We start from the raw sequence: 14,196 nt of genomic DNA, 5'->3' as shown, positions 1-14,196 counted from the left end.
CTTACAACAAATAGCCATGTAATTCCCCCAGGCTGGGGAACCAGACAGACTGTGTTTGAATCTGCCTCACCAGTATGCAAATATTTAATGCTAACATTACTGCTATTTATAGTCTCAAGAAAGAGGCTCAAGAGAAGCAGAGCTAGGGACTCTAGAAAAGGAAGCTAGTTCCAGAAGGATGGGTGACGTCTTCCAATTATGAGAAGACAGAAATAAGTCATTTTACAGACACAATTGCAGAAGTCCTATGTTTTCCCATGATGCTTCAGAGGAGTTGGGTTTTTAAAAGGACAAAGGGCAAGAGATGCAGCCATAAGAGACAGAACCAAGTTCCCCACCCTCAGCCTGTAAGGTGAGTGTTGGGGTGGCCAAATCCCAGAATGTGCTGGGGCTTGCAAATTCCCGAGAACAATAGAAAGGGCTTTATAAGGATCTGATACAACAAAGCCAAGAATGAGGTAAGAGCATGCCAGTCAGTGCTGGGACAGAAAAAATAGAGCATCTGCCTGACCTCCATCTTCCTCCTAAGGTGAATGGCTGAGAACACAAAAGGTGAAGACAGGCAGAATTAAGAAGAAATTAACACTAGATTAGGGGCCTAACAGGCTTCCTGGCTGAGCAAGGTCACCAGCCAGAAACAGCAGCCGCCAGGAAGGCCTTGGACTCCTAGGCCTAAGATAGGCTCTTGGTAACAAGGAACCACTTGAGGGCTTTGTTCTCAGTCCTAGCTGCTTTTCTGAACAGCTGAATGAAGATTAGCAAGCACAGAACTCAATACAGAAAAGGCCTGAGACCAGCTATTGTCAACATGGGATAATGTTAAACCCAATCTCCCTCCTTCCCTACTCCGTGACTTGCCAATGGGCTTTGGATAATGCCTGGAGACCACTTTGGGCTACAACACACGTGTAGGGGGCACTGTTGGCGTCCAGTGGATAGAAACTGGGTGTTCTGCATTACTTTCCACCGTGCTAAGTGAAGACCCCCACAGGAAAAAACAACTTAGCCCAGCATGTCAGTAGCAATAACACTCAAGAATCCTTGGTCAAAACAAATGATTGAAGAATGAATGAATGAATGAATGAATGAATGAATGAATGAGACCCAGCACTGTTGTGAGTCTTAAGAATGCAAATGGGCAAGATGGTCTCTCCCTCAAGAGCTCCCACTCCAGAGCAGGATGGAAGGCCAGCCAGGACATGAGGTAGAACTAAAAGGTGAATGGGGGCGTGGTATGTTCTTGGCAGACTGTGAACACTACATGTAACCCAGTGTGCTTGGAGCACAGCTGGGGAGAGCAACTGAGTCAGGCTGCAGATGGGACTGAGTGCTTTAACGACCCTAGGTGCTGTCTGTCCTCCAGTCACAAGGCTCAGGAAAGCTACTGAGCACGGTAACACAGTCAGATCTTGTTCACAGTAAATATACTTAGTAGCTCTGGTTGAAAAATTCTCCCCTCCAGCCAGGAATTAGCACAGTAATCTCATCCATAAATCTACCACGATGACCTCATGCCCCAAGCAGTAGAATATGCTGCAACCTTGGAGAATATCCTGGCACACTCTGTCCATGGAGATGTGTCCGATTATTTTTTTTAAGTACAATTCAGTAATTTTTTAATAAATCTGCAGAATTGTGCAATGATCGCTATAATCCAGTTTCAGAATATTTCTGTCACCCCAATTGCTCCCCTGGGTGCATTTAAACTCAATCACCACGCCTAACCCCAGCCTGAGGCAGTTACCAGTCTGCTGTCTGTCTCTTTGTAGCTGCCATTTCAAGACAATTCAGATGAATGGGACCATGAAATACCTGCTCTTGTGCCCGTAGCTTCTTTCACTTAGCGTGAATCAGTAGTTGCCTCTCCTTATCAATGTGTGATACCTCAGTCCCATTCCTATGTAAAAGGCTCTGCTGGTTATAGAATGAAGGATGGAGCGGGGGCGGGGGGGGGGGGCTAAAAGACCAGTCAGGAGTCTGTGTAGAAGAATGGCTGAGCACCAAGCAAGAGTGAAATGGTGGGAAGCAACTGGGCCTGGAGACAGGCACAGTAGGGTAACCTAGGTGGTATGCTCATGGGACAGGTCTGTCTGGGCAGAGAGAGAAGGCTATGACAGGGCTAGACCCCCCACAGGACTAAGAAAGCAGATGTGAACTGATTGTAACTGTAGAGACATTCAGACCTGCAAGACAAGACCTGGTGTTCAACAGATCCAAGCATGCCTGGGCACTGATGCTGGCCTGCTGGGAGCCTGGCTTCTAGGGCTCTGGGAGAAAGATAATAGTAAGCAAGTTGAATGTAAAAATGACACAAAGCCGTGAGAAACAGCAGGGTGTGTGGGTGACACAGTTCTAACCAATCTCCGTTTCAATCAGTTTCATGATGGGCCATGGCCAGATCATGCTGGTAAGAGCCAATGACCAGTGTTGTTCTGGCCACTTTCAGAGTGTAGTGTCTACAAAGACACAGGAAAAAGCATCTCAATACTGCTCATGACACTGTTCTGGGTTATGAGAGTCAGGCTCTTCTCAATTTCTTGTAGAATGGAGGGCTTCTTCACTCCAGAAGGTGGAGCTGTCCCTACTGGGACAGTGCACGGCCATGGCTTGTTAAGTCCACTCCTCTAGGGACTATCTCTATCAGGCAAGCCAAACAGATTAGCCACTCTCTGCCAGCAGCCCCCCCACACACACACACCCAGGATGCTGAGATGAGAGGACTCCATGTTTCCTTGTGCAAACTGTATTAGTTCATTGTGTGCTGTTGAAACAGATTGGCTAAGTCTGGGTTATTTATAAGTTAATGAAAAGTTCTAAGCTGATGATCTGGGGGCTGAAGTCTTCAAATAGCATAGTGTTGGCATCCTGCTGAGGGCTTTCTGGCTGTGTCCCAGCATGGTAGAGAAACAGAAAGAGAACTAGCCGAAGAGGTCACATGCAAAGGCAGGAAGCCAGGAAGATTAGGGACCAGGGTGCCTCTTTCTTATAACCCGTGATCTGGTAGAACAAACCAGGGTCCCAAGAGAACTATGTTAAGCTCTTCAAAGGCGATGGCGCCCAGCAACAACACGATTATGTAATTATTACTCACTAAGGTTCATCACTTGAAGGTGCGCCGCCTCTGCAAACCGCCTCACCTGAGACCCACCTTCCGGCACTGGCAGTGCAGTCCCGGCCTGTGCTTTGTAGTCATCCAGTGACAACCGTTGCTTAACCCTTCCTGTGTCCTGGGCAGAAGTTTATCCCACTCTCTGATACCTGACAGGGTAGTACAATGGAGAAAGTCCAATAGAGTTCATCTTTCTGTCCATCTCCACCAGCAGGGTTCCTGCCCATGGGCAGTGTTGGAGAAATAACTCAGGGGCCACAGAATGTCCAGACCGCTTGGACAATGGACACCTGCCTTTAGGAAAGTCCGTTCCAATTTCTGAGTATTAAGCAAAGTCCTCAGCCTTCTGTTCAATGTGCCCTAATCCTCAAAAGTTGAACACCCTGGAAGTGTCTACTGCATTTTCTAATTACACACTTCACACAAGCTCCGGAGGCCAGGTTTAGAAAAATAAGCACTCTTAACTTTTCATCATTTTCTTTTCCTCTCCATATAGAATGTATGGGCTGAGTATTCATTCATTCACTCATTCATTCATTCAGTCAGTCAGTCACACATAAACGCGTACACACTCCACAGAGTATCTTACCACATAATTGGGGTCAACAGTATAATCTTCAGCTTGAAATTAAAAAATAACACTCTATCATTAAGAGATTACCATTATCAGGTGGTAAAAAAAAAATGCTCGCTACACAGGCACAAGGACTCGAAGCCACAGAAGCCGAGCTCAGTGGGGCATGCCTACAATTCCTATCCTGGGGAGGTGGTTACAGGTTCACTGTAGCCCCCGGCACCAGCTGAGCCAGTGAACTGCAAGTTCAGTAAGAGAGCTTGTCTCAAAAACAAAGGTGGAAAGAATAGAGGAAGATGCCCCTCATTGCACTGGTCTACGCACACGCGCACACACGCACAGGCACACACAATGGCGTCATTGACCTCTTTTTTTTTTTTTCTTTCTTTTTTTTTGGTTTTTTCGAGACAGGGTTTCTCTGTGTAGCCCTGGCTGTCCTGGAACTCACTCTGTAGACCAGGCTGGCCTCGAACTCAGAAATCTGCCTGCCTCTGCCTCCCAAGTGCTGGGATTAAAGGCGTGCGCCACCACTGCCCTGCGTCATTGACCTATTGATTGCACTGGTCTACGCACGCACACACACGCACAGGCGCGCACACGCGCATACACACACATACACGCACGCACGCATGCGCGCGCGCACACACACACAACGAAGTCTTTGATGGTACCCGATATGATCAGGGCATAACGTTACATCACCCCCGGTTCCATGACTGATTTACCCGTTGCTCTCTCACTACCCCTGTGTCTCAGAACGTGCTAAGTCTGGGGCTGCATTGCCGTGTGAGGCTCACGAGTCTTCCCCAGACTCTCCATGGAGTTTCCCCGTCTTCTCGCCGCACCTGCGCACTCCATTTTGGTAGCCTTGGGGTGTCTGTGTCCTCCCTTCTCTTCCTGCTGCTCACATCAAGGGCTCCCTGCTATCCCTACGGACTGGTTCCTGTGACTTAAATCTTCAGAGTCCTGCTGAGGCCACCATGGCTCTCTCCTGCCACCTCCTGCCCACTTGTCATATCTGTGACACTCACATAACCCTTCCAAAGCTGGAAGACTTCGGAGAAAACAGGCTTAACACGGCATGAAGAAATCTAAGGGGGTTAGGAGTAAAACTCCCAAACAGTTTCTTCTCTAAAATCTACACTGAATGCTGACAGACCTGTCCTAATCATGTCAAAGTAGAACCAGAGGCCTTTGTCTCTAATATGCCTAGTGAGATTTCAAAAGAACGATGCTGTCTGAACAAGCAGGAGAAAGTAGAGAACGGAGGGGAGGATGGAAGGAGGGGAAAGAGAAGAAAGGCGAGAGAAAGGAATGGAGAAAGGGGAGAGAGAGGCCAAGAAACGGAAGGAGGAAAGAGGGAGGGAGGAGAGAGGGGAGGAGGGCGAGTTGATCTAGGCACCTCAGGAAGACAGAGCTCAGGTCAAAATGAGAAAATGGCTTTGTAAGAAATTGTCCTCCAAGGAAACACACTGTGGGGAGGTCACCTGATAGGCTGAGGCTCAAGAACAGGTGATATCCTTGTGACCCATGGAGGGAGATGTAGTCTCCTCTTCTTAAGAGGCAATTGAGAAAAGGATTCTTCTATGGGCCCTCTTTTCTGGGGTCACTTGGGGTGCAGAAGCCTTGAAGGCTACAGAGAGATGTGTGGTTACCTTGTGAGTCCTCAAACAGAGTCTCAGGCCAGTTTTCACTAGCTCTCCATTCATGACACAGAGAGGCAATGCCTGGGGTCACCGGGACAGTCACAGTGTGCCACACACCCTCTAAGCCATGGGCAAGCCACAGGCAAGCCAAAGCCAGAGGCCTGAGCTCCCACGATTCTTCGCCAACACCCCTGTCTGTGTCCATACACACCACAGCCACTGCAATAGACACTTGGATAGCACTTGTCATCTCTTCCCTCTAGCCTCTTGCAGAGAATAACCAGTAGAGGTGGCACCTGAGTGCCTGTAAGGACAGTTCCATTTGTACTGGGGAGAAGTATGAAGAAAACAGATTCCTGAAGGGCCCAGGCAGAGGACAAGTGGAAAGACATAAAGACATGAGGAGGGATGGGACTGGGACAGGAGTTTGAGAGGACATTTAATATGGTCAGTGGCCTTGTATAGCCACACCAGGGCTGAGCAAGGTAGGACACAAAGACAGAGAGGCAGACGGTGTTGAAAATTCCTATTCTGCACATTAAAGAACGTGGGTGTCATTGCAGAGGCCACAGGGGACAATAGCAAGAATACAGAGAAGAGAACAGTGGTGGCAGATCCTCGAAGACAGCAATTTCGTGAGAAGCATGGTGGCACAGGGACAGACACTGGTGGAGGCATCCCACCCGGCGTTTTCCCTTATTTGTTCCTGGGTGGCTCAGAAGGAGGACAGGGGTTGACTCGGGAATGCTGCCGAATGGATACCAATGGGTGTACGAACAGGATGGATTCTGGTCAGCCCCATGGTTCCCGATTTGGACAGATCCTTGCTCTAGGGTTCTCTCTAAGACCATGAGTTTTTACTAGTCCACTTGCACAAAACGATACAAAACAAGCCAAGCACACCACTGACGTGGCAATTCTATACAGAAAAGGTCTTTAAGAGGCTGGATGTGGCAGATCTAGCTGAAGGCGAGTCCTAACCAGTGCGGACGGCAAAGTTCTAAGTGTAGCCTTGAGTCCGCGTGTAAGCATCTCTGCTGGACCAGCTTCCCCATTAAACTCATGAATATTAACTAATTGCCCTTACTGTTCCTGTCATTATAGCCCCATCTCAGTGTCATTGACTTTACAATCAAGTCGCCAGACCTGAACGTAGAAGTCTGGGGAAGAATTTGACAGAACAGGAGAGATGCCGCTCACTCTCAGAGAACCTGTGCATACACTCAGGGCCTGGCCTCAGCTTCTAGGAGCCGTTGGGTTATCTCCCTTGAGGATAGGGCTAAGTCTCTTACAGTATGAGGCTGATGAGGGTGGGGTTTTGCTTTTGCATATTTTGAAGCATAAATATGGAAGGAAGGGACATAGTTGGTTCAAAAAAAAAAAAAAACCTACAACAAGCACCAGGCTACATTGCAAATTTATATATGGCACAGTATGTGATGGCCAGGACACTTTAGTGACCTTCTGCTGACCCTTCTCTTAGTTCATGCTTCTACAGCAAGATTAGGAGATGTGGGGCTGAGGAGAAAGCAAGAGAGGAAACAGCAGGTGACCCTGCAAGAGATGAAGAACATGCCCCACATCACTGCACTTCCCGGAGCAGGACAAAGACATGGGGACCAGCCCAGCTGAACAGCGTTAGAATCACTGTACTGTCCCAGAATCCCTTCTCACTGAGGTACCATCCTGCTCCCAGACCCACTGGGATCCATGTGGCAGGTACCTGAAACTATTTTCTGAACATTTAAACCGGAGCCCACAACTCCCCCAAATGGCAACAAAACCGTCAGCCCACAGAACTTGGATACAACTAAATTCCGTTGTGGGGCTCTCAGAACCTGCATCTGGTTGGTTACCTGGACTGCCCCCCCATGCTAAGTCTACTTCTTAATAATACAGCCCATATTTTACAATTGCATTATGTAGGAAAGACTTCCAAAGATAAGTATATTTTGTTTATTTAATTTTGGCTTTCCAGACTTGAGCTGATTTCCCTAATTGGGGTTCCCATTGTAGGAGGGCCCTACTGATAACACCCAGCACCCACCATCCTGGGCTTGTTTATAACTAGTGTCTCAGCTCCATAGCCCAGAGCCCCCAGAAGGGCCAGGCTCCCCTGAGTCCAGCATCTGGTAGTAACCATGGACTTCGCAACGACTTCCTTCTAAGGCTTGGCTGCCCAGATTGTAAAGCCAGAATTGTGTCTTTCCAGTTATCCCATTAACTGCTTAATTATCACTTTCGACATATTCATGTCTCTGAAATTCTTAGTTTCCACTGCTACGTAGACTCTGAGAGGGAAGCAGAGCCTTCGCAGAATCGAGGTGAGCCACTTGAGGAGAAGCAGTGCGCTTGCCCAGTGAGCACCCCTGCCTTCAGTCTCTCCTTTCATGCAGTGCTTCTTCCCATTGCTGTCACGGAGGCAGCACGGGGCTCTGACCTCCGGAACTGCTGTATTCTGCTCTGCTCGAGGGTTCAAGACCTGTGTGATCACACGTACATCTCAGCCGAGCTCAGTGGCAGAAACGGTGACTCCGAGGTTGGTAATTCAGAGAAAAGGATGAGAATATTATTAGTTCAATATTGTGGAGAATGGATAATCACTGCGAGATTAGAATCTCATAACACGGGTGTTCTAAGACATGTTTTTGTGATATTAAAGCATCTCTCATTTTATTCAGGTCCAGACACTGGGTTAAGTTAGCTATTCAAGGTCACGCCAATAACCAGTCTAGCTCAGAGACAGAACCAAATCTTGCTGACGCTTTGCCTTTCACAGAACTTTATAAGATCTCATCACTAACTATGTCCTGGGGTGGGGGGAAGTTGCTTCTTGGCTTTTGGCTAGGGTCAAGTCCATTGATATTGCCTAATCCACACCCACACTCACAGGGTGTCCTGTGAGGGAAAAGCCTTGGATGTGCTGGGCAGGTGTGTCTATCAGTAGCTTCACTCAAAGCCTCATTATTTTTATTTTGACACAGGGACTTGCCAAGTTGTTCAGGCTGGCCTCGAACTCACCATGTAGCCCAGGGACTCCTCAGCTTGCAACCTTCCTACTTATGCCTCTAATAGCTAGGACACAGGCCTGCACCAGCTGGCCTGACTATAAGCCAGAAACTTTCTGCACCAAGACAAGCCCCTTGCCTAGCAAGAGGGAGGCCCTGGTCTTCCATCCCCTGTGTCACAAAGATTAAAAACTATAGAACAGAAGGTAAATCTAAAATTCCAGGTAAGCCCATTGAAACAGAAAATACACCTCTCACTCATTTCAAAGTGAATTCCTCCCCATAATATATTTATGTTCTCCTCAATCCAATGCTGTTCTAGAAGATTCTTGACAAGCTTTTCTCTTGGGGAATTCTATTGCATTTGTTTTTCCATTGTGCAAGTTGGCTTCTCTTGTTGCCCTTCATGGCGACTGAACAAAGGAAGATAGAGTCTTTGACACCCCAGAGTGGAGTGCAGGAGAGAAAGGGTGTCCTGTGAGGACCAGCGATCGGCATTCCCAATGAAGTGCAAGCCCACAGAGGGGCTCTAGTCCCTGCAGTTCTAAAGATGTCGCCCTTGGATTAAAGGTTGCTCAAGGTAAGGCACAAAAATCCTAACAGTCTCAGGTTTCTCCAGGGTCCTTGGAAAGTTCAAGGCGGATTTCTCAACCCAAGGTCAGTTATTGAGTGTTGACCTCCAAGACAGACATTGGAATGACAAGGGATACTGAGGAAGCAAGGACTGGATGCTATCCTATGGCCGCTGGAGGGAGCTGGCAATTCTGTAGATGCTTTGATTTTGACCTAGGATACCAGTTTCTGATTTTTGACCTCAAGACAGAAATATGAGAGAATAAATTTCTGTTATTCCAGGTCTCCAAGGTCAGGGTAATGTATTAGTATACTCCCTAGGCAAGGAGTTCAGAATAAAAGGGAAAATTCTCTCCTGGGACTTCCTGGAAGGCTTCTAGAAGTACAATCTGAGTTCCTTCAAGGCTGAGGGAGTTAGTGTAGGGATGAATGCAACAGTCAATATTTCATGAATGGAAGTCAACATTTCATGAACGAAACAGTCAATATTTCAACTGGTGGGGGTGAGCTGGGCAGGGCAGAGAGGCTAGCGGAGAACCTGGGTGACACGCTAGTAACTGGGGAACTGTCTGGGAACCATAATGCACCTGCACCTTGCCTCCTTGTTCAGTCTACACACCAGCTTCGGCAGGCTCTCCTCACACACACATAATCATGTCAGTGCTGTCAGCTCGGTCTCCTGCAGCCAGCCAACAGGCCACAGTGTTCTGACCAGTAATGTACAAGTCCTACCTCTATGAGTCCGTTCGGCTCCTTTACGAGACAGTGAATGACTGACCACCTGTTTATCATTCTCTTAATTGTCATTGTGGGATAGTTCTGAGTCAGGCAGATCATCTATCTGCTTGATGTGGACATAGTGACCCACAGGGCCATCAGATGGGACTGGCATCTGGGAAGAGCACATTGTTCTAAACCTCAGTGAAGGCCAGTGTTGTGATGTCACTAGCTAGATGGTCCCAGCTGAGCGGATAGGTCCTCAAAAGCAAAGCAAATCTCTTTAATACAGTTATTAATGCACCAGAATCCAGAGACGGTCTGAATCTGCTTTCTCCCTCACATTATAAACTAGCTTTAAAGAAAGACAGAGCTCTGATGGGTGAGGCTTGTCTCTTGTGTGCATGGAGCCCTGGGATCTGTCCCCAGAATCTCACAAGCAGGACATGATGGTCACACCTGTAATTCTAGCACTCTGAGAAGGGAAGCAGAGGACCAGAAGTTCATGGTTATCCTTGGATATGTAGTGTACAGGCCAGCCTGGGCTACATGATACCTATCTCAAAAACAAGAACAGCAATTAAAAAAAACAAAACAAAACAAAACAAAAAAAACTTTGTTTTCCTTAAGGGCAATCCCAAACTCACAGGTCACCCTAAATCTCCATCTTCTGTTCAAGGTTGCCACTGTTTTCAAACACAGTTGTAGAACTGTTTGAGAGTGGTAGATTCTGAAATAGAAGTAAAAGATGCCTAGAAAATGATGAAGGAAAGAAAGAAAAACAAACAAAGCAGCCCCAGACATGGGGAGGCAGGCAGTTTGCTCAGTGCCCCACATTGTAGAATAAGTCAGTAAATAATAAAATAAAGATTATTGGGTCAAAGTTTTTAAATGTTAGATTACTTGAACTGGATAGCAATTTAGATACTAGACTGTGAAATGAATTTCAAATGATGGTTTAAATACCAACAATAATATATAAGAACTAGGCAAAGTATAACTACCGGGGGCTGGGGGACACTTCAGGGGATAAAACACTTTCTGTGCAAGCGCAAGGACCTCTGGAACCCAGGAAAAAGCTGGGTGGGTGCCGTAGTCACCTGTCATATCCGAGTTTGAGAAGCAGAAATGAGGGACCTCCAGCTCAAGCTCAGTAGTAAGCTAGCCTAATCAGAGAACACCCAGTTCTAGGAGAGACTCCCCTTCCACGGATAAAGAGGAGTGTGCCATAGCTAGCTGTCAACTTGACACACCTGGGAAGAAGGACCCTGAACTGAGGAGTTGTCTCCTGTGGGCAAGTCTGTGGGGCTTTTTCTTGATTGCCAACTGATGTAGGAGGGCCCACCCTGTAAGGACAGTGCTATCGCAGGCAGGTGAGTCAGAACAACAGAAAAGGGCTTCCAGATAATGCTGAAAGTGTGTCTGTTGAGAATACAGCAGATGTCTCGTCATACATGAGATGCTCTTTGAGCCTCCTTCATCCCTGCACTAGGAACTGAACTTGGGTGTGAGTGTGTGACCCCCAACCCTCCTGGTCACAAAAGTGGTTTCCTCCTGCCTCTGCTGTTGCAGTCTCTCTCTCTCTCTCTCTCTCTCTCTCTCTCTCTCTCTCTCTCTCTGTACATGTCTGTGATCTTGTAGATCCATCCCATGCTCACACACATCTCTGTGCACCTATTTCTCATTGTTTGCATGTGCATGCAGGAGGCTGGCGGGCCTGTGAGTGCCCAAGGCTTCTCTGGTCCCTGCCTCCTTCTCTGGTCACTGCAATTATAGATGTGTGTCCCAGCTTTACGTGGGAGCTAAGGATTTGAATGAAGCTCCTCACACGTGTGTAGCCAACAGTTTACTCACAGAGCCATCTCCCCAGCCCTGCCTCTGCTTCTAATAGTACTTAATCCCAGCATCAGTACTAAGGATCGGACACAGAGCGAACTGGCCTACCATTGCATGCCTACACCGGAAGCAATAAGCTGAGGGAAAGCAAGTATTTGACATATTCAGCCTCTCTGCTTGGGCAGATGGCTCTTCATCTTCTCCAGCCCCACAAGGCAGAGTGACGGCTAGACCTGTTTAAAACTTAACATGTTAGTGATAATTTATTTACAGCTATATGGATTAATTTGGACACGCTGCATTCAGAAAATGATACAGATTTCTGTCTCTGAGTGGAGGGAAACCAAAGCACAGGCACTTAGGACCTGGGCATGGCGCCGCTAAAGGGGGGAATCTAGAATACACTAAAGAAAAAGGTGTCAATGACACTCACTAAAGCAAGGGGAGGTTCTGTGCAGAGCCACCAGGTCTGGAAAGGACATGGGGTTAGACCTGAGTAGCCTGAACCAGTGGGAGTGTAGATCCAAGAAACAGGGTGGGAGTCAGGTAGCTGAGAATTACTAAGGTTAAGTGGGATTCCACCCAACTAGATTAAACCTGATTCTTCCCGAAGAATCAGACCTCACCTGGGAAATGAAGAAGAGGATATTTAGGGTGAGAGGTTCCTTTAAGACTGGCCTAGCAGTGCTCTTAGCTAAAATAGAAATTATCAGATCAGAGATAGGGAGGGGCCCAGGGGACACTCGTGGAGCTGGACTTGTTTGGCCAAGCCTCCCCCCAAAAAAAGAAACCCAATTCAACAGAATGCTGTTTCCTTGAGCATCCAAGTGGACTCACAGTGTAGATACCTACTCCTTAAAAAAAAAAAAACAAAAACAAACAAAAAAAAAAACGTAACACACACAAGCCTGCGAGACTGCATAGGGATCTGAGCTAAATCCCATGAATGTTGTTCCAAAGACACTGTCCACCTGTGTGTGTGTCACATGCATGTAGGTGGCCTTAGAAGCCAGACAGGGGCGCCAGATCCCCAGGAGCTAGTTACAGTCAGTTGTGAGCCATAAACATGGATACTGGGACCCGAACGTGTATCTTTGAAAGAGTAACAAACGCTCTTAGCTGCTGAGCCTTCTTTCCAGCAAGGCCAGTGGAAGCGCTTTGGCAACCTGTGCCATCCATAGCGTGTGCCCTCAGAAGTAAGTATTTCCGCTTGAGAAGAATCCCAACTGGTGTGCTGGACTCACAGGGCCAGAAACTAAGAACCAGCATTCCTAATGGATGCAGCTTGCGGTGCTCGCACGCATGCATTCTCATCCTCCTGCTCCGTATAAGGAAGTTTACACTGAGGTCAGTTCCAGAAAAGCAAGCCAGACAGGATGTGTTTAACCAAATATTTTCTGGGTCAAAGACACTGTTTGCTTCCCTACTCTTTTTAGCATTGACTATCTCTGCCTTTTCCTTTCTCATACCGAGAAAAAAAAATATTGCAAGCCACCTTAACCTAATAAAATAAGCACATTGGCATTTGTTTGGGGACCTAGAATCCACACAGAAAGGCACTAGCGCTTTATTCTGGCTAGACATCAAGTCACAATTAAACCTTCCTCAAAGTCTCTGTTGTCCTGGTAACTGCTCGCTACTTAGAGAACATGGTGGGGGGTGTGATTGCCCAAAAGGGTCTGGAAGGAGAGCGAGCGAGTGCTTATTAAGGAATTCTGCCTGGCGCGCAGAGCTGCAGCAGCCATGTCAGATGGCAGAGCAGAGGTGGGGGGAAAGCCCTCTTTCACGTCCTCCTGATGCTACTATGGCTTTGGGGGGCTCTGCCGCTGTGAAGTGGCTATACACATTATAATAACAAGCCCGACGCCGGTACGCCAAAAATATTGACAACAAATAGTATTTTGAATAAGCAGATGGTAAATCCCCTTAAACACATTCGACTTTGACGGATATATTTAGACGCAGATGAATAGTCGCTGGGGCTTTTTTTTTTCTTCCCGTAAGTGTCAATTGGTGTGAATGAATAAAGATGGTTTTAAAGGCGCTGAACTGCTTAGGGATTAGGGCCAACTGGAACAATTTGCTTTAAAAAAAAAAAAGCAAGCCTCCAAGCTAGAGTGTCTCAGTTTCTGATCGCGGCAGGAGGACCTCAACCTTTGGGTCCTCCACCTGCGTCAGTTCAGCACTCCTCAGTCGCCACCTTTTTAATTGTGCATAAACGAGATCTTGCAGCTCCCAAGAGCCAATAATTATGGCAACGACAAAGCAGGGAAGGCTTAAGTAGCAGTCCTTTTTATTGTGGTTTAACAGATTTTTTAGCAAGAAGACTGAGAATATAAATTGGCTTCATTTTTAAATCCTGAGGAAAATGCCTAACCAGCCCATAAGGTCCCACTTCAGGCAATTAAAAAAAGCTTAGAATAGCAAGCAAGAGGGAGGGAAAGAAAAAAAGCACAAAATTTATTTGGACACGGTAGAGGGAAAAGGTTACCAATGAGAGCGATTCCCTTCCCACATTCTCTTCAAGTCCCTCATGTGAACCTGGTCCCCAGTTTTGGGGGGTCTTTGGGGGAGCAGTAATGGTATAGGGAGTAAGAAAAGCATGTCAGATATCTTATGTTTTTGCTCCAGTCATGTAAAATGTGTTCTGACCATGTATGTAATAAAAATAATGGTTCAGGCTTTCTCCGCACTAGCGTGCAATTCCTCTCACAGGCCACATTTTAGTCCTTC

The sequence above is a fragment of the Grammomys surdaster genome, unplaced genomic scaffold (genome assembly GCF_004785775.1).
Source record: "Grammomys surdaster isolate TR1022 unplaced genomic scaffold, NIH_TR_1.0 241, whole genome shotgun sequence".
NCBI lineage: Eukaryota > Metazoa > Chordata > Mammalia > Rodentia > Muridae > Grammomys > Grammomys surdaster.
This window is presented reverse-complemented; position numbering follows the sequence as displayed.